This window comes from Miscanthus floridulus, chromosome 9, assembly GCF_019320115.1.
Source record: "Miscanthus floridulus cultivar M001 chromosome 9, ASM1932011v1, whole genome shotgun sequence".
Taxonomy (NCBI): domain Eukaryota; kingdom Viridiplantae; phylum Streptophyta; class Magnoliopsida; order Poales; family Poaceae; genus Miscanthus; species Miscanthus floridulus.
In genome coordinates, this window is record NC_089588.1 from 69,627,921 (window position 1) to 69,649,151 (window position 21,231).

Genomic DNA, 21,231 nt, shown 5'->3' on the forward strand with positions numbered 1-21,231 from the left:
TTGAAGAACGCGAGAAGATTGTGTGGTGCTCTGGAGGAGCATTTGTGAGGGAGATTGTGCTCACCCCACGGGGATCGCGAAGAGCAACTCTAGTTGAGTGTGTCATTGAGCTACCCTCACTTTCGGGGTAGGTTCTTGCGGTGCCCGATGTGCAGGCTTGGCAGGTGATGCCAATTAGCTGCCGAACCACCAAGTGAGCGGTCGACACAATGGGGATGAAGCTTGGTGGCAACCAAGTGAACCTCATGAGAAAATCACCATGTCAACATTGTCTTCATCATCTTCTCGGTGGTTTGCATTCCGCGAAACACAAGCTTGAATTACTTTCATATTACATTGTGCTTGTGTAGTTGCTCTTGTGACTAGTTTAGCTTTAGTAGCTTGCTAGTTGCCTTCTTGCTTGTGTAGCATAAGAAGTAGCTCCCTTGAGTGGCTAATTTAGTTTTAGTAACATTGTTAGTCACATTGCTTAGTTTGTGTAGCTAAGTAATTTGCGCTCTATAATTTGGCTTGTGTAGCCTTGTTATTGAGCATTGCTAGTAAGCTTAGGTGGCTTTATGCTTTTGCTTACTAGATTGTGTAGGAGCTCCCTCGGTTGTGTGAAATACTAGTTTCATAGGTTTGTGTGACCATGCAAGCTAGATTGGTTAGGTGAGCTCTAGCTAGCCCGGCACCTTACTTGCTTGTGTAGGATCTTTTCAAGGTTCTTGATAACTTAGATAAAGGGGTGTATTATTGGCTAGACTCATAGTTTTAATCCCACACTTGTGTCGGTTAGCCGGCGCGATTAAGTTTTAGAAAGGACAATTCACCCCCCTCTAGTCCGCCATCTCGACCCTACACTTACCCGAATGAGACATAAAATTGGGTTCATTGTTGAGTTGGTTTGAGACATGATTGCTGTCTCATCAGGCCAAATCCTATGCTGTTGATATTTAAGTCCATCTAGGCAAAGTTGTGAAGCCTTGTGGCCAATGCCTAGCTTTGAATGCTAATGGACTGATGGCAAGTGTCTATGCCTCTCTTTAACTTCGATTTGATAGCAAGTGGCAATGCCCAACTCTCAATGCTAATGGACTGATAGTAAGTGGCATTTTTTCACCTGAGATTTTCCTTTCAGTATGCAAGAGTGTTAATATCACTGGTTTTACATAAAAAAAGTCATGGGAAATAATGGTAATCTGTAATGTGGTTATGTTAATCATTGTATTTGCATGTTGCTGGCTGCCAAAATAATGAAAAAAAGGCATGGCAGATCAGAAAGCAGAGCGCACTGCTTTAGGCGAAATAAAAAACAGCACACGTATGAGCGCTTCCTCAACTGTGATGGAATTGATGTCAACATTTTTGCTCAAAATCAAGATGCAAATGCTAACCTTATTTGTTGCTTTGCAGTTATTCTACCTCTATCTATCAAAAGATAAAAATCATGAGAGGCTCTTATGCTGTTTGAATAGGTATGTATAATGTGTAACAATAGATATAGAAATTCTGCATGTTTGATGTGCATATGTTACAGCCTTTCCGGATTAATTTATTAATTCCCAAGCACTAATATCTGCAGTTAACTTATATACTATATGCAATGGATATATTTCTCATTTTTTTGCATATACTAGCATTGCAAATAAGTTAGGCAAAGTATTCAGTATTAGCTAGCTGCAACTTGCAACTGTATCCTTGCCGCAAACGGATTGTAGCTTGTATGCATAAATCATTTCTCTTGGCTGATAACAGAGCACAAAATAACGGAATAATAAGGTGATTATATTAATTGCAGCTAACAGTTCCTGTTTTCGTGCCTGAATCTTAAACTTCAGTTTGGAATCTGTAATTTGGTGAATTGTTCCATTTAGCTATAATACTTCTTGTATGGTTCTGAACTATGTCCATTTTCCTGTAGCTCCAAGAACCATACAGAAGACAGTTCAGAACAAATAAGCTTGGTCTTTGTCTCCATCGACAGAATCAACAGAAGATATCTGAGCTAGCTGGGAGACTATGTTAAAGGCTGAAATAGTTGCTGGGAATTATCATAAGTCGTCAAATGTTTAGTGTAGTTTTGACGTGTTCTTGGGACACATGCATTTGTATGTCTGTGACGTGATTCCCTGTTATTCTACTCTGAAATCATCCATCATGCCACGAGAACTAATGGTTCGTGATGTCAGGAAAGTTGTCCTAATTGTTCAACTGCAACCTCGCAATTGTGTTCTTTTACACGAGAAAAAGTGGTGCTGCACTCAGCTTCCTATCACTTTGATTGTTTTCAGGGAAAAAATATGGTCCTCTAGTTATTTTCAGGTGTAGCACGGGCACGGTACTAGTTATCACAAATGCGCGTAGCACGCACCACCGCACATGGATATCTCGCACACCATGTTCATCTTCCCGCGACACCACATCCGCTTCCTCGCGCCACGCCGCACCGCGGCCATGGCTTCTTACCCTCCACGGTCGCGTCGTCACCCTGCCCACTAGTAGAGAAATGGGTTGTAGTCCCGGTTGGGAACTGGCTTTAGTCCCGGTTTCCCAACCGGGACTACGAATCCAGGACTAAAGGTCCTGACGTTTAGTCCCGGGTCACATAACCGGGACTAAAGGTCCATCCTCAGGAGAAAAATAAACGAAATTGTAGGGAGACCTCTCTTGCGATGTGTGAGATTCGAACCCAGGACCTCTTTCCTCGTGCATAAACTCCTTACCAATTCAGTTGTACACCACATGTGACAAGGTCCTGGACACTCTCCTTTTGAATTAACCTGTGGGGTACCTTTAGTCTCGGGTGGGAGACCTTTAATCCGGGTTGATGACACCAACCGGGACTAAAAGGTCACCCTTTAGTCCCGGTTGGTATTACCAACCAGGACTAAAAGGTCACCCTTTAGTCCCGGTTGGTATTACCAACCAGGACTAAAGGTTGAAGGACCTTTAGTCTGGGTTGGTAACACCAACCGGGACTAAAGGTGGCCTGCTGCGAAAGCATGCCAGGATAGGGGTCTTTAGTCCCTGTTGGTAGCTCCAAATGGGACTAATTCTTCCTTTACTCTCAGACGCAAAAAATACCGAGACTAAAGCCCAAAATCGAAGCGGATGAAAGGTCATTTCTCTACTAGTGGCCCCCGCATCTCCCCACCCGTGCCGCCACCTCCCCGCGCCTTGGCCGCTCTCCGCCCGCCTCTGCATCTCCCCGCCCTTCATAGCTCCTCGGACGACCACACCCGTGTTCTCGTGCTCACGCCGAGGGCAAACTCGCCCAGACCCACGTGGAGCCGAGACAAGCTCGATTTTTTAGCTCCATCCCTCATCTCCGCTCTCAGCGCAATTTACGGGACTTCTGCCGTGGAGCTGCTGTCCTTGGACCCATTTGGTAGTTGGAGCCGTAAAATAGCTCCCGGAGCTGGTCCGGGAGGGCTACCAAACGGCCCCTTCATTTCGAAGAGTCCATATTTCTCTCCCCTGACCGGTCGCTTGCCTGCACCATCGTCGCCTTCCCATGGAGGCCCTCATCCAACTAACTCCACGGGTCCCCTCGCGCTGCACCCTCACATGCCATGCAGCGGCGCCCAAAGTGCCCCTCCCCATCGCCTCGCTGGCCTCCCTCGGAGACAACCCTAGCAAGTGGGACCCTGCTGAGTGCGACGCCCTTCTCCGTGGTGGGGAGCAGGTCGCCTCCGTGCTGCAGGAGATGCTCACGCTGGTCAGGATGCCCTACCACCATTTCTTCAGTTGCTTCACATGCCCTACCACCGTTTCTTCGGTTGCTTCACTGAATCACTGACGGCCATTACTTGTATGAATTTATGAAATGAACATAGTACTTCATAGAATTGATTAGTTTCTCAGATTTCCAATCTTATTAATTAGGTCATTATTTATATTACAAAAAGGATAAGTTGTTCCGCAATGAACTGTTCCATTAGTTTGTTTCATGGCCAGATAGTATGCTAATGCTAATGGAGTTTGGTCCTCCTGGACTAATTGGCAAAGAGTTGTGAAAGCTTAGCCCATTGCTACAGTCAATTTATCCTTCATTTTCTTTCTCAGCTTATTAGTTTGTTCTAGATTATAATTAGCACTAAAATTGTCCAAGAACTATTATGGGGGGTCTTGAATGCCGAATGTGCTAAAGTGTTAATCTCATGTAGTTGCAGAATATAACTGCTATTCATGTGGTCTGACTAAATGGTTATACCTTATAATTGTATTATTGATATTGTTCTTGTATGTGGTTGGTCGTTGGTGTTTGTAGATGGTGGACATGGAGATGGATGGTGCATTTGAGCCCATTGCTGTGGAGCTGGTGGCACAGGGAGTTATTGGGAAGAGAGTCGACGAGATGGAGTCAGGCTTCCTTATGGAACTTGATTACATGATACAACTTGCACAAAAGGATGCAGATGATGAGGTACCTGATAGAGTCACTGCCTAACTCAGCCAAAGTACTTGTTTGCAACACATTATTTATTCTTCACTACGCGTCATTGTAGAGAGATAGCAGAACACCTCACACCCCTTTGGTTAGGCTTTCATATATATAGTCACAAGGACTTCAGTATAATTACAATTAGATCCCTAAATATATACATATCTAACACCCCCACCGTAGTAGCGAGAGGTTCACATACGCATAGACTAGACCGAAAATCAATAAATAACTATACAGGTAGGCCCTTAGTCATGATATTTGTGAACTGATGTGAGGACGACACATGGAGAACATGAACTTCACCAAGGGTGACCTTCTCGCGGACGAAGTGAATGTCGATCTCGATGTGCTTGGTCCGGCAGTGATGAGTGGGGTGAGATGTCATGTATACGTTGTCATAGAAGACAACCGTGGTGGAGAGTAGCGGTAGATGGAGCTCCCAGAGAAGATGGTGCAACCAGCAGCACTCGGCGAAGGCATGGGTGACGCCACGGTACTTTGCTTTAGTACTAGAGCGAGAGACAGTGGTCTGACACTTGGATGACCATGACACCAAGTTGTCGCCGAGGTAGAAATAGTAGCTTGATGTGGAGTGGTGGGAGTCGGGGCACCCTGCCTAGTCCACATCTGATGTGAGAGACTGGACATGACCAGTGTCAATGTGTAGACCAGCAGAAAGAGTGCCCTTGACGTGGCTCTCGGAGGTCATGCATGAAGAGGCACAACTGCTTGACCGCATAGGCCAGGTCGTGCAATAAGGTACTATAGTGCCCTGGTGAGGCTATCATACTCGTATGGGTCGATGACTAGGGCAGCATCTATAGCTGAGAGCTTGGACTTGGAGTCCACAGGCGTCGCGGTGGGATGGCACTCAAACATGGTAGCACGCTGGAGAAGCTCAATAGCATACTGGCGCTGTAGGAGGAACAATCCATCAGTGCAGTGTGTGACGGAGATGCCGAGGAAGTGATGGAGCGTTCCTAGGTCAGTCATCACGAACTCCAAGCTGAGGCACACAGTGTTCTGACATAGGTAAAATGAGGAGGCCATCAGGATGATGTCGTCAACGTAGAGCAACAAGTAGGCAATGTTGTCTCGATCTTTATAAATAAAGAGAGACGCATCACTTGCAGATGGCGTGAAGTCGAGTTGGCAAAGATATGGCAAACCGCTGGTGCCACGCATGGGGAGCTTGCTTTAGGCTGTAGAGGACTTCTGCCACAAAGAAACATGATTAGGTGTAGAGGGATCGACAAAGCTAGGAGGCTGCTGGCAGTAGATGATCTCTTCAAGACTGTCATGGAGAAAGACATTCTTGATGTCAAGTTGGTGAATTAGCCATGACCGCGAGGCAACGATGCTCAGGACGACGCGGATCGTGGCTGGTTTGACAACCGGGCTGAATGTCTCATCGTAGTCCATGCTGTCCTGCTAGGAGAAACCACAAATGACCCAGCAAGCCTTATGGCAAGTGACCTATTGGCGTGGTACTTATTGGATCCACTTGCCGATGACGACATTGGCGCGAGGAGGCCGGGGAACGAGGTGCCAGGTTCCGAAATCAATGAGTGGCCAATACACATCGGTCATGGCCGCACGCCATTGCGGCTCAGCCAGAGCACTGCGGTAGTTGGTAGGCAGGGGCGAGGCGATGGCTGTGGAGATGAAGGCACTGCTGTAGTCGACTGGCCGAATCTCGGATGGTGCCTGTCTGCATCCTCATCATAGCATGTCCCGCTGCCGGAGCAATAGGAGGCATAGGTGGTGCACTGGGGGCGCCAGTGGCGCACCTGGAGCCATGACCGCCAGTGGCGCCAAAGGTGCCGGTAGCGTGGTGGCAATGTTCAGTGATGGTGGGGCACCGCACCGCACGTAGACGCGTCCAAAATGACCCTGAGGTGCGGCGAGGGCAGTGTTGGCGGCATAAGTGGAGCGGGAGGACTATAGACGATCACCGTGGGGTCGTCTAGGGGAGAGGAGCCAGCCACGCCTGCTAGGCTGAGTAGGCGTGGCACCCATGAACAGTGGGGCGACCGTGTCGCTGTCATCGATGAGGAAGTCGAGCAAAGCTGGGGTAGACTGCAGAGTTAGTGGAGAAGGGAAACATCTCATCAAACCCAACATGGCCAGAAATGATGATGCAGCGTGATGAGAGATCAAGGCAATGATATCCTTTGTGGGAAGAAGGGTAGCCGAGGAATTCGCATGCAACGGACCATGGAGCGAGCTTATGTGCAGAAGTGGCACTAAGGTTTGGGTTGCATAGGCACACGAAGACATGAAGATGGGACAGGTCATGCTGCTAACCATAGAGGCAAAAGAAGGGGATCTCATTGCGTATGGCGGAGCATGGGCGACAATGAAGAAGATAGGTGGCTGTGGTGTGAGCTTTGGCTTGGTAGGCCGAAGGCATGGAAGAATGGAGAAGGAGAGTGCTCACTATATTGTTGATGGTGCACTGGTTGCGCTCGGCCTACGTGGGCTCCGTTTGGGAAGGCCAGGGCGTGATTCCCACACAAGAGAGACTATCGCAAGTGGACGAGTGATGCTTGGGCTCGTGAGGACAGCAGAAGGGAAGGAGCAGTTGGGAAGGGGGTGCGCACGTCAGCCACGCGTGCACGAGCGATGGAGACGTGGGCGTGGAAAACAATAGAGCTGCACTTGCACAAGGGAGATGTGGGCGTGTGGGACTGGGGAGGGGAGGAGTCAGCGTGCGCATGAGATGGCCGTGTGTGAGCAATGCGTGGGACCAGGGAGGGGGAAGAAGTTAGCCCGCACAGGAGATGGCCTCGCATGAATAGCTCGTGGGATCAGGGAGGGGGGAAGAAGTCCGCGTAGGAGAGAGAGGAGGTGGTCGCACGACAGAGGAACAGCGGCGTGAGGAGAGGATGACCGTTCGTGGGCAGGAGGCTGCGCGCACAGACAGAGGAAGAGGGGTGGGAGGGACTAGAGCAGCGGCTAGAAAAGGAACCCGGGCTTCTAGTATGATGTAGAGAGATAGCAGAGTACCTCACACCCCTTGGGTTGGGTGGCGGCTTTCATATATATATAGTCACAAGGACTTCAGTACAATTACAATTAGACCCCTATATATACATATCTAACAGTCATCCACTCATTTGCCTATCTTTATTAAATAGCAAAATTCAGCTATGTATTTTGTCTTTGCCATATTCTAAATATTTTTATACCTCCTCGCTAAAAAAATATTTTTATACCAATAAGGTATATCGATGTTTCTTTAACTGTAACAGAGAAATTAAATATTATTACTAGTGGGTCCAAAGTTGTTTATATTTATTCATGTTAAAGTTAGTACTAGTTACTTTAATTAGAAGATGCATAAGTCAAAGGGACCTTTCAGATTGCTGTGTTGATGTGATAGCCATAAAATCCATGTATGGTTTGAGACATTGTTGTCAGACTGAAGTGCTTACTAAATCCTGCTATATGCATATTTCCCCTTAGCTTATTCTACATGCTTTACATGATTGTCTTATGATGGCAGTGTAAGTCTCTTCTTGAGGTAATTAAGCAGACGGTGCTAGACCATCTGACAAAGAAATGTCCTCCACATGTAAGTGTTGTTTCAAGTGCCTAGTGTTATCTGCTTATATGTGTGTATGGATGTGGGCGTGTTTGTCTTCTGACTAGTTGTGGCAGAACCTCCTAAATTATAGGACCCACATGCACCTGTCACTGTCCAACGACCTCTGACGAATATGCATATGTTCCTGGTAACTTAAGAAGACTGTCGGGTGTCCTCGGGGAACCCCGAATCATCCATGATTTCCGAGTAGGATCACATTACAGAGTCATTGCAATATTACAACAGTTTATTCAAAAAGATACACCAGAGTAAAAACAGCGGAAGTCTTACAATAACTTAGTTTATAAAACATTAGTTTCAAACCTCACGACTAAGTTCGATGATTATTACAAAACAAAATAGTGGAGTGGAGTTATAATATAATACAAAGCACACAATAAAACTACCCTACCTAGGGGCCACCCATTCACTTCTCATTGTCAGATCGAACAATAGTCATGCAGCACGATCCAAAATAGATCTGCTCATGAGGCTCACCTGCAACAAGGTCAACGAACCCTGAGTACAAAAGTACTCAACAAGACTTAACCGAAATAAGAACTGATAAAATCAGGAATGCAGGCTCAGGGATTCAAGGTATGGCTTTAACAATAACCAAAGTTCTTTTGCGTAAAAGCTCTTTAACAAAATTCTTTATTTCAACATGTAAAACTTTATAAGTACCACATATGAATCTGCCATGATCCGTAATGAGATCATGAACTTCATATCAAGCTCTTTCTCAAACCTTACTCAAGTTCCAGTTATTATTTACGATGATGAACAGAGAAGTGAGTCTCCATAACCGAGGAGCAACGACGATTCGAACCGATTAAAACCCAGCTAGGAATTCTAGACCACACGACATATGCAGGTCCCTGACCTACATATACCAACCTACCCTCGGATCCTCTAAACTAGAATGGGTCCGCGCCACCCGAGAATACAGTACTCCACCAATCCAGCCCATTGCCACGTGGGTACACACTATTCCCGTCATCTCTCCACTCCCAGTGCGCGAGTAGCCATTCTCATAATAGAATAGCCAAGTTAAGGCTTATCGGAGTATGTGGTTAGTACTACAAATTCTCACCGCACACAGTTCAACAACGGACGGACCTTAACCGACACAGGCGGAAAGTACCCGCTAACAAGACTTCCATGTCTTGTGGCTCACACACACCGAGTCCGCCCGGTCTAGATTTATTACCCCACATGCTCATATCACATGATAACATAAGTAACCAAAGATCCATTTAAAACCTGCAGGTGACAGGTAATCACCCGACTTTGATCTGTCTAAGCATGGCTAAGCATAACTAGACATTTGCGACGTAAAACTGGTAACAAGGTAGATACGGAAAAACAATGTTGGTAATGCACCAATTAGGTTTTTACTTAACTCCTAATCACTTTAATGCAGTATAGAAAAGCAAAAGCAAAATCAATTTGTAAAACACAAGGTAGGGTTATATGCATCCGGGGCTTGCCTTCGTTGACGGAAAAGTTAGGTTCCTGCGACGTTCCACAAGTATCAGATCCGACCTCAATAGATGGATTAACCTCCTCTGCAACTTGATTAACTAACATGTGTTCACCTTCGTTCACTACATGTAGTAACAATGCCATGTTTAACATGATGCGGGATACGAAACATGATGCTCGATGATGGATGCAAAATTAACAATACAAAACATGAACTAAATCTTTTTCGTAACACATACATCAATTGCTAAGGATCATTATCAACTAATGACCCAAGGTTATCACTCAATCCAAAATTTCAAACAAAACCTAAATCATTAAAGGTTACTATTTGCTTTTATGAATTAATTATTTAATTCAAAATTATGGAACAAATCAACTTATTCTAATTGAGCTAAAAAATTTAGTAAAGATTCATCACATGATAAGTAAGTGGAAAAACAAATTTCATAATTTTTGGATAATTAATTGAGCCTAGAAAAATCATGGAAATCTATTTATTAATTAATTGAGCAATTTTCATCACTTTCAAAAAGTACTGAAAAACAATATTTCATATTTTTCTTGAATAATATACATCATAGAGAGGTCACACAAAAATTTTTATAATTTTTGGAGCTCTAAATAAATCTACACAAAAATAACAAATTATATCACTATTCATTTAAATCTAAAAAACAGAAAATTCATTTTGAACGCTGAGTCGCTGACAATGGACCCCACTTGTCATCTTCAACCTCCCGCGTTTGACTACGGCGACGACGACGCTGACCGACGCTAACTCGCCGATGGTGAGGCCAACGGCGATGGCCAAAGTACTGAAACAATCACCATGACTAGGTGCATCAATTGAAGGTACTAGCTTAAGCTATAACAGCATGATTCAAGACTGACGCCGGCCATGGCGGATGCGACAGCACGGCGGCGCTACGCCGGCAACAGGAGACCGGTAGCAGTCAAACAAAGGGTCCAGGAAGCATCAGTAGCTCACTCCGAACGTGTTGAAGCAAAGAGCGAGACCGGAGAAGCAACGGTGACGCGGGTCGACGTCCACGGTGATCACGGCGAAGCAAAGCTCATCGGTGGCGGTGTTCCGACGACTGCAGTGGGCAAAATGACCAAGCAACAAGGGATTTAGCACCACAGTATCGAGACGGAGCTGTAGGTACACAAAGCAAGGCCAACGGCTCACCGGAGGGTGCTGGCCACGGAGAGGCGCTTGCAAAGGAGAGGTTGCTGGCCGCGAGGAAGAAGGGCTGCTAGCGGCAGATCCTGGCGGAATCAGGCGACCACAGTTGGTTGTCTAGGTGTGCAAGGAACTAGCGAAGCTATTGAGCGCTTTGCTGCAATGGCATAGGTGCTAAATCGACGGCGAGGGCTCAACGGAGCAGCGGCGGTGGTGACTGGAAAGCAGAGGAGGAGAAAAGAATGATGGCGACTGTGTCTCGGCCTTTAAAGGACGACCAGGAAGCAAGAGGAAGCTATGACGACGCCTTCCGCGCGCCAGCATGAAGCTGAGGACAGCCATGCGCGTGCCTAGAACCGAGAAGAAGGTCGCCGGCGGTGTAGCTTAGGCGGTGAACACTGTTCCACTTAATTACAGACTTGCCATTTGTTTTCCAAACCAAATTACTCCCAAATTCATATAACAACTCAAAAATCTCCAAAAATAAAAGTTGTTCAAAATTCAAAGTTCTAGAACTTTGCTTTTATAACCATACCCAAATTCGGTCTACATTTTGAACTGCAAATTTGAATTCAAAAGGGGACACTTTAAGTACATTCCGCCTTTTCAAATTACTTCAATTTTTTCTAAACAACTTTGAAACTCCAAAAACAAACTTTGTATAACTTGACAAGCCCTACACTTTTGCTTTTATGCTCAACCCCAAAATGTACTTTGTTTTTTAAATGGGTTTTTCGGGTCAAAACTAATCGCTGGAAATCAGGGTTTTCAAAACTTCAAATCCAAACCAAACTTTGAACTCAATTCAAACCCTACAATTCAACACATACCACATAAATGTAAACTTGTTTTAGTGTATGCATATCAAAATTTTCACTAAATGCCAAATGCTTTGCAATGCATATGATGACATGGCAGGTTTTAGTATTTAAACACCCGAGGTGTTACAATCCTTCCCCCTAAAAGAAATCTTGCCCCGAGATTCAAAGCCATAGGGTAAGTAATGGAAAAGGAAATGTGTCACGAGAACACATACAAAATCTATCCATAAAATAGCTGAGGTCCCTTTACAAAACACAACTGGCAACAACTGAGCTCAACTAACATTACTCTATTCTATATTGAAGCAAGAAACTCTGGAAATTTTTCTAACAAGTAATCTTTGGATTCCCAAGTAGCTTCTTCTTCGGAATGTTGATTCCATTGTATCTTGTAGAACTTGATTGTCCTCCTTCGAGTAACACGGTCCTTCTGATCTAGAACTCGGATAGGATATTCGGAATAGGTCAAATCTGGTTCAAGTTCCACTCCTTCAACCTCAACATTCTGCTCAGGCACTCAGAGACACTTCTTTAATTGAGAAACATGGAACACATTATGTACAGCTGCTAGATGTTCTGGTAATTTCAAGTGATATGCCACTTTTCCATACCTCTCTAAAATTTGAAATGGTCCAATATATCGAGGTGCCAACTTGCCTTTAACACCAAAACGGGTAACTCCCTTCATTGGTGATACTTTCAGATATACAAAATCTCCCTTGTTAAACACCAATGGTCTACGTCATTTATCTGCGTAACTCTTTTGTCGAGACTGAGCTATCTTCAAATTACTTTGTATTTGCCTAACCTTGTCTTCTGTTTCTTTCACAAGGTCAACTCCAAAGAATCTTCTTTCTTCGGGCTCAGACCAACTCAGCGATGTTCTGCATCTACGACCATAGAGTGCTTCAAATGGAGCCATTCTAATGCTTTCCTGATAACTATTGTTGTATGAGAACTCGGCCAAAGGTAAGCATTCGTCCCACTTAGTGGAATAGTTAAGGACACAACACCTTAACATATCTTCAAGTACTTGATTGACTCTTTCAGTCTGTCCATCAGTCTGTGGATGATAAGCTATACTATACAGTAGTTTGGTACCCAATGAAGAATGCAACTGTTTCCAAAAACTAGAGACAAACTGTGTACCCCTATCGGACACAATAGTCTTGGGTACTCCATGGAGGCTCATGATTCGCTCTAAATACATCTTGACATACCGTATAGTGGGATATGTATTCTAGACTAGAAGAAAATATGCTGACTTGGTTAGTCGATCTACAATAACCCATATTGAGTCAAATCCCTTTGATGTCTTGGGTAGACCAACAATAAAGTCCATACTTATGTCCTCCCACTTCCAAGATGGAATAGGTAATGGTTGTAATTCACCAGCAGACCTCAAATGTATAGCTTTCACCTTTTGACAAGTATCACACTTTGCTATGTATCTAGCAATATCTATCTTCATTTTGGTCCACCAAAATCTTCGTTTCAAGTCATGGTACATCTTGTTACTTCCCGGATGGATAGATAACCTAGTAGCATGTGCGTCTTCTAGAATTGATTGTCGCAACTCTGGAACCTTGGGTACCACTAAGCGATTCTTGAACCATAACACACCTTCATCATCTACTTTGAAACATTTCGCTTTCCCATCCTTGATTCTTTCTTTGATATGGGCTATACCCTTGTTTTCTTTCTGAGCAGCAATAATCTGGTCTCGAATAGTGGCTTCAACAATTATATTAGTCAAACTACCTTGTTGAATTATTTCTACATTCAACTTCTCCATCTCTTGACATAAAGTCAAACCCATTGTTCTCACTGCCAGACAATTGCAATGGCTCTTTCGACTGAGGGCATCTGTAACTACATTTGCTTTACCAGGATGGTAATGTACTTCCAAGTCATAATCTTTAATCAATTCTAACCATCTTCTTTGTCGCATGTTCAAATCCGATTGAGTAAAGATATACTTTAAACTCTTGTGATCTGTATAAATATGGCATGTATTACCAAGCAGGTAATGCCGCCAAATCTTCAGAGCATGGACCACAGCTGCTAACTCTAGATCATGAGTCGGATAGTGCTCTTCATGTTGCTTAAGTTGCCTGGATGCATAGGCAATGACTCGGCCTTCTTGCATCAACACACATCCAATACCAATACCTGAAGCATCACAATAAACATCAAACGGCTATGACCAGACAAACTTGACTCGGTTCTTCAATAATTCAGTTATGGACTTTGATACTTTAGAGAAATCTGGAATAAACCGATGGTAATACCCCGCCAATCCCAGAAAACTCCGAACTTGATGAACTGTGGTTGGTGGTTTCCAATCAAGCACATCCTTCACTTTGCTTGGATCAACTGCAACGCCTTCAGCTGACAAGACATGTCCAAGAAATTGTACTTCCTTAAGCCAAAAATCACACTTGCTGAACTTGGCATATAGTTGATGTTCTCTCAAGCGGGTCAGAACAATTCTGAGATGTTTCGCATGTTCTTCCTTATTCTTGGAATATACTAGAATGTCATCAATAAACACCACTACAAACTTGTCTAGCTCAGGCATGAATACTGAATTCATCAGATACATGAAATGAGCTAGAGCATTTGTCAAACCAAAAGACATTACCAAGTATTCATATAATCCATATCTTGTGGTAAATGCCATTTTGGGAATATCTTCAGGCTTTATCTTGATTTGGTGATATCCTGACCTCAAATCTATCTTGGAGAAAACTTTGGCTCCGGCCAATTGATCAAAAAGCAAATCTATCCGAGGTAAGGGATACTTATTCTTGATGGTCACTTCATTCAATAGATGATAGTCGACACATAACCTCAGGGTCTCATCTTTCTTTTTCACAAAAATTGCCGGCCATCCCCAAGGTGATGAACTAGGTTGGATAAACCCCTTCTCAATCAATTCTTGTAACTGAGCCATCAACTCGGCCAATTCCTTAGGTGGCATCCTATAAGCTCTCTGAGAAATCAGAGCTGTTCCAGGTTGCAACTCTATGTTAAACTGGACATCCCTATCAGGTGGTAGACCGGGTAAATCTTTAGGAAACACATCTGGAAATTCACACACTACCAGGATATCTCTAATCTCTTTGACAGCAGTTGCACAAACCTTGCCCACAGATCTGCTTAAGGTTGGAAGTTGGATGAGAAGTTGAGAATTACTATCTGGTAAACTCACCCTTATAGTTCTATTCAAAGCATCTATAACAGCCTTATGCTGATACATCCAATTCATTCCCAAGATTACATCTATATCCTGATCCTTTAGGATAATCATGGTAGTGGGAAAAATATGCCCACCTAGGTTTATGGGTACCTGGTATACCATTTCCTTAGTACATAGACGTCCCCTGGGCGATTGTATAAAGAAATTTTCATTTGTTGCCCCAATTGAAATTTCATGCTTTACCACAAATGTTCTATTGATGAATGAATGAGATGCACCCGAATCAAAAAGTATAACTGCAGGGTGATTGGCAATAGGAAACATACCCATCATCACTGGCTCCCCTTCTAGAATTTCCCTAGCTTGAATATAGAACACCCGTCCTGTCTTCCTTTCATCTTTGCCTTTCTGAGCATTCTGATTGTTATTTTTGTTCTGTGCCTGACCCTGTTGTTGATTTACAGGGGCCTTCTGATAATTTTGATTAGCCTGCTTGGGATACGGACATTCCCTGGAGAAATGACCGGTCCTTCCACAATTGTAACACGGATAGTTGTGACCCTGGGACGTTGGAGCATTGCCACCAGGAGCATTGGTCTACTGTGAATTCGGGTAGGTTATAGCAGGATGGACATTTGACTGTTGCCTGGCTTGGAATTGCGGCGGACGATAAGGAGGACGATTATGATTTACTGGATGATAAACACCCTCTGCCTCTTTTGATTTCCCCCAAAAGATCCAGACGGCATACTCTTTTTCTTCTTGAGCTCCTTATGCTACCGATACTTTCCCTCTGAAGCAATTGCAATATTCACTACCTCATGATAAGTGACATTGGTACAAGTTGTCATCATAGTCTGCAATTTGGTATTCAGACCTCTCATGAACCATTTCTTTTTCTTGACATCTGTGTTGACATGTTTAGATGCATACTGCGACATATGATTGAATCTTCCCACATACTGCATAACCGTCTGATCCCATTGCTTCAAGGCAAGGAATTCATCTAGCTTCATAGCCATAACTCCCTCCGGGATATAATGAGCTCTGAAAGCAGTACGAAACTCTGTCCAAGTTAACGGAACACCTGTGGGTTGCATGGCCATAAGATTCGCATACCAAGCACCGGCTACACCTCTAAGTTGCTAGGCAGCAAAGAATGGTTTCTAAAACTCTGTGCATGGAATGAGATCAAATTTCTGCTCCATGGTTCGAAGCCAATCGTCAGCCTCCAATGGTTCATCTGCCTTGGTGAACACCGGTGGCCTTGTGTCTGTAAAATCAACATATGTAGCCTCCTGCCTGTTATGATGGCGACCACGGTTTCCTTGCATCTGATTCTAATTACTTTGAGCTATCTCATGAAGCAAACGAGAATTTTCAACCATCACATTGACAAGTGCGGCTATAGCATCAGCCAGATTTGTTGGAACTGGTGGCGGATCTGGAATACCATTCTCATCTTGTGAAGTACCAAGAATATACGAACCCCACATACGACGCATCTGCTCATAATAAACCAAACTTTACTCACAAGTCTTTATTAAATTGCAACAAAAGCTTACTTCAAACACATTACATAGGGTTTACTAATATAAACACAAACCCGCATGAACCTAAACAAAACTACTTAACTTAACTAGAACTAACTATTATACAACTCTACTCCTTTCCTTGATTACTTCAAACTTCAGGCTCGGTATCCATTCCAGAAATATTATCGCCTTCATTATCACTTTCATCAATCATTACTAATTCTTCAGGGCCTTCTTCTTCTTCCTCTTCTGATTCGACATCATCGGCAAGGATGACACTGGGGTCCATGGCATCAGCTTGGGGTTAATGATTTGGATCTAGGAGATTTCTTAGCCTATGAACTTCTTCATGTAGATAAGTATTATGTTCTTCTAAATCTTTTACATAGAATTCTAGCTCATGAGTTCTAGCTCTAGCTACATTTTCTCTATGCCAGGCTTCATTTCTCCCATCCACCATACGAACTAACATACTCTCACAATTCCTATGTGCGGTGGTGAGACGCCTCAATTGATCCTGTAGTTCTCCTACCTGGATAGCATCCAAAGTTTTGTCTCTTGTAGCCTATGCTAACTTAGCCGAAAGCCTCTATATCTCTGCCTGGGGATCAGGCCTAGAGCTGCTACTATTAGCACCGTCATTCCTAGGGGCAAGTTGGTGACGAGGAACTCCTTTGGGTCCAGTGGACTTACGGGGCGTCATCTTGGTACGAGCCATACTGTAGGAAGCCAATTTAATCCAAGTAAGACCATTTGATCAAAGTCTAAAGAGCAGCTAGGATGGATTACATTACTCAAACTAGACTCACTACTCAACCCAGACTTAGGGTGAAGGAAGTAACAAGTGAATTAATCATGATGCATGAATTGTTCTTACGAACAAAAACATCAAAGCTTATAATGCACAAAAACAACATTTGTTTTTATATAGGGCATAGTAAGATTACTACTCCACCACACAAAACCTTTTTAATCAAATAAGGAATGGTGAGAAAGAAATAAGATAAGTCAGAAGCAATTTGGACCAAATTAACAAGTTAAGTTCAGTCATCCCAAATTGTTTTGAAATTTTTTGTAAACCAATACGATAAAGACTTTGTAACGATCGCGCTCTGATACCATTCTATGGCAGAACCTCCTAAATTATAGGACCCACATGCACCTGTCACTGTCCAACGACCTCTGACGACTATGCATATATTCCTGGTAACTTAAGAAGACTGTCGGGTGTCCTCGGGAAACCCTGAATCATCCACGATTTCCAAGCAGGATCACATTACAGAGTCATTGCAGTATTACAACAGTTTATTCAAAAAGATACACCAGAGTAAAAACAACGAAAGTCTTATAATAACTTAGTTTATAAAACATTAGTTTCAAACCTCATGACTAAGTTCAATGATTATTACAAAACAAAATAGTGGAGTGGAGTTATAATATAATACAAAGCACACAATAAAACTGCCCTGCCCAAGGGCCACCCATTCACTTCTCATCGTCAGATCGAACAATAGTCATGCAGCACGATCCAAAATAGATCTACTCATGAGGCTCACCTACAACAAGGGTCAACGAACCCTAAGTACAAAAGTACTCAACAAGACTTAACCGAAATAAGAACTGATAAAATTAGGATTGGAGGCTCAGGGATTCAAGGTATGGCTTTAACAATAACCAAAGTTCTTTTGCGTAAAAGCTCTTTAACAAAATTCTTTATTTCAACATGTAAAACTTTATAAGTACCACATATGAATCTGCCATGATCCGTAATGAGATCATGAACTTCATATCAAGCTCTTTCTCAAACCTTACTCAAGTTCCAGTTATTATTTACGATGATGAACAGAGAAGTGAGTCTCCATAACCGAGGAGCAACGACAATTTGAACCGATTAAAACCCAGCTGGGAATTCTAGACCACATGACATATGCAGGTCCCTGACCTACATATACCAACCTACCCTCGGATCCTCTAAACTAGAACAGGTCCGCGCCACCCGAGAATACAGTACTCCACCAATCCAGCCCATTGCCACGTGGGTACACGCTATTCCCGCCATCTCTCCACTCCCAGTGCGCGAGTAGCCATTCTCATAATAGAATAGCTAAGTTAAGGCTTACCGGAGTATGTGGTTAGTACTACAAATTCTCACCGCACACAGTTCAACAACGGACGGACCTTAACCGACATAGGCGGAAAGTACCCGCTCACAAGACTTCCATGTCTTGTGGCTCACACACACCGAGTCTGCCCGGTCTAGATTTATTACTCCACATGCTCATATCACATGATAACATAAGTAACCAAAGATCCATTTAAAACCTGCAGGTGATAGGTAATCACCCGACTTTGATCTATCTAAGCATGGCTAAGCATAACTAGACATTTTGCGACGTAAAACTGCTAACAAGGTAGATACGGAAAAACAATGTTGGTAATGCACCAATTAGGTTTTTACTTAACTCCTAATCACTTTAATGCAGTAGAGAAAAGCAAAAGCAAAATCAATTTGTAAAACACAAGGTAGGGTTATATGCATCCAGGGCTTGCCTTAGTTGATGGAAAAGTTAGGTTCCTACGACGTTCCACAAGTATCAGATCCGACCTCAGCAGACGGATTAACCTCCTCCGCAACTTGATTAACTAACACGTGTTCACCTTCGTTCACTACACATAGTAACAATGCCATGTTTAACATGATGCGGGATACGAAACATGATGCTTGATGATGGATGCAAAATTAACAATTCGAATACAACTTTCCTTGGCGGTACAGTTGCAAGTCAAACGAACTAAATCTTTTTCGTAACACATACATCAATTGCCAAGGATCATTATCAACTAATGACCCAAGGTCATCACTCAATCCAAAATTTCAAACAAAACCTAAATCATTAAAGGTTACTATTTGCTTTTATGAATTAATTATTTAATTCAAAATTATGAAACAAATCAACTTATTCTAATTGAGCTAAAAAATTTTAGTAAAGATTCATCACATGATAAGTAAGTGGAAAAACAAATTTCATAATTTTTGGATAATTAATTGAGCCTAGAAAAATAATGGAAATCCATTTATTAATTAATTGAGCAATTTTCATCACATTCAAAAAGTACTAAAAAGCAATATTTCATATTTTGCTTAAATAATATACATCACAGAGAGGTCACAAAAAAAATTCATTATTTTTGGAGCTCTAAATAAATCTACACAAAAATAACAAATTATATCACTATTCATTTAAATCTAAAAAACAGAAAATTCATTTTGAACGCTGAGTCACTGACAACGGACCCCACTTGTCATCTTCAACCTCCCGCGTTTGACTACGGCGACGACGGCACTGACCGACGCTAACTCGTCGACGGTGAGGCCAATGGCGACGGCCAAAGTACCAAAACAATCACCATGACTAGGCGCATCGATTGAAGGCACTAGCTTAAGCTGTAACAGCATGATTCAAGACTAACGCCGGACATGGCGGATGCGACAGCACGGCGGTGCTATGTTGGCAACAGGAGACCGGTAGCAGTCAAACAAAGGGTCCAGGAAGCATTAGTAGCTCACCCCGAACGTGTTGAAGCAAAGAGCGAGACCGGAGAAGCAACGGTGACGCGGGTCGACGTCTACGGTGATCACGGCGAAGCAAAGCTCGTCGGTGGCGGTGTTCCGGCGACTGCAGTGGGCAAAATGACCAAGCAACAAGGGATTTAGCACCATGGCATCGAGACGGAGCTATAGGTACACAAAGCAAGGCCAATGGCTCACTGGAGGGCGCTGGCCACGGAGAGGCGCTTGTGAAGGAGAGGTTGCCGGCCGCGAGGAAGAAGGGCTGCTAGCGGCAGTTCCCGGCAGAATCAGGCGACCACAGTTGGTTGTCTAGGTGCGCAAGGAACTAGCAAAGCTATTGAGCGCTTTGCTGCGATGGCATAGGCGCTAAATCGACGGCGAGGGCTCAACGGAGCAGCGGCGGTGGTGACTGGAAAGCAGAGGAGAAAAGAACGACGGCGACTGCGTCTCGGCCTTTAAAGGACGACCAGGAAGTAAGAGGAAGCCACGACGACGCCTTCCCCATGCCAGCGCAAAGCTGAGGACGGCCACGCGCGCGCCTAGAACCAAGAAGAAGGTCGCCGGCGGTGTAGCTTAGGCGGTGAACACTGTTCCACTTAATTACAGAATTGCCATTCATTTTCAAAACCAAATTACTCCCAAATTCATGTAACAACTCAAAAATCTCCAAAAATAAAAGTTGTTCAAAATTCAAAGTTCTACAACTTTGCTTTTATAACCATACCCAAATTCGGTCTACATTTTGAACTGCAAATTTGAATTCAAAAGGGGACACTTTAAGTACATTCCGCCTTTTCAAATTACTTCAATTTTTTCTAAACAACTTTGAAACTCCAAAAACAAACTTTGTATAACTTGACAAGCCCTACACTTTTGCTTTTATGCTCAACCCCAAAATGTACTTTGTTTTTTAAATGGGTTTTTCGGGTCAAAACTAATCGCTGGAAATCAGGGTTTTCAAAACTTCAAATCCAAACCAAACTTTGAACTCAATTCAAACCCTACAATTCAACACATACCACATAAATGTAAACTTGTTTTAGTGTATGCATATCAAAATTTTCACTAAATGCCAAATGCTTTGCAATGCATATGATGACATGGCAGGTTTTAGTATTTAAACACCCGAGGTGTTACACTAGTGGTGTTGCATTTTACAAACCAGGTCCAGCTTGTTGGACTCCTTTGCTAGACTGAAAAGAAAGAGAGCAGGCATGAATTGTTGCGCCATGTAGCTACTGGTGGAGGTGTTTTTAAGAATGATAAAGGTCATAAGTGCCAAATTCCTAGAAAAAATCTTAGTGACATTGCAAATCAAGCAGATGATCTAGTAGAGGTAAGTTGAAAAGCATGAGTACACACATCCTTTACTAATGGCCTTCCATGAAATGAAAATAACACAATCTTTGTCCT

The 21,231-nt window shown here is 43.4% G+C and overlaps 1 pseudogene; it reads left to right on the forward strand.

Annotated features, from left to right (window-relative positions):
* Nucleotides 1-21,231, forward strand: part of LOC136480057 (protein PEP-RELATED DEVELOPMENT ARRESTED 1 homolog, chloroplastic-like) — a 139,205-nt pseudogene that overhangs the window by 8,875 nt on the left and 109,099 nt on the right.